Source organism: Lipotes vexillifer, unplaced genomic scaffold (genome assembly GCF_000442215.2).
Source record: "Lipotes vexillifer unplaced genomic scaffold, Lipotes_vexillifer_v1.1 scaffold1461, whole genome shotgun sequence".
NCBI lineage: Eukaryota > Metazoa > Chordata > Mammalia > Artiodactyla > Lipotidae > Lipotes > Lipotes vexillifer.
In genome coordinates, this window is record NW_006797166.1 from 207855 (window position 1) to 208721 (window position 867).

An 867-nucleotide genomic window follows, 5' to 3' on the forward strand; every position below is an offset into this window, starting at 1 on the left:
ATTTCATTTATCATGGTTTCACAACTTCTAAATAGACGAAAACCTGAAATCCAACAATGAGGCCCTAAGTCAGTTGGACCATGATGATGCATGAATATAGATACTAATAATGAAAGATATCATGTAAGTAGTGAAATAAATAAAAAAATGAATACCCATAAAGCTTTTTTTTAATTTTAATTTTATATTGGAGTATAGTTGATTAACAGTGTTGTGTTAGTTTCAGGTGTACAGCAAAATGATTCAGTTATATATATACGTGCATCTATTCTTTTTCAAATTCTCTTCCCATTTAGGTTATTACAGAATACTGAGTAGAGTTCCCTGTGCTATACAGTAGGTCCTTGTTAGTTATCTATTTTAAATATAGTAATGTGTATATGTAAATCCCAAACTCCCAACCAGATTCCCTTTAACAGAAGGAGAGACAATATATAGTATTAATAATAGAAAGACTCTTCATCCTTATCCCAATGTGTGTTCTGAGATACTCTTTCAACAAAGTTTTCTATGATCAAAAAGTTTTCGTAAATGTTCCATACTGTATTCCCTGATATTAATTCACTTTAGAAAACCAGAGTCTCAAAGAAATGTTCCAAGAGAGAAACATATTAGCCTTGTTTAATCCAGAATTTCCAAAATTATTTGGTAACAGAACCCTTTTTTATATAGTACTTAATGATATATTGTATCAATACTATACAATTTGAGAAATGTTATCAAAACTTACTCTTTTTAAAAACTTTGATTTACACCTGAGAAAGTCAACAGATCTTGAATGATATCATTAGCCATACCATCCAGTTTAGGAGAAGCACAATTGGAACTCCCATTGATTATAAAGTAGACAGTGAATTCAGAGTATAA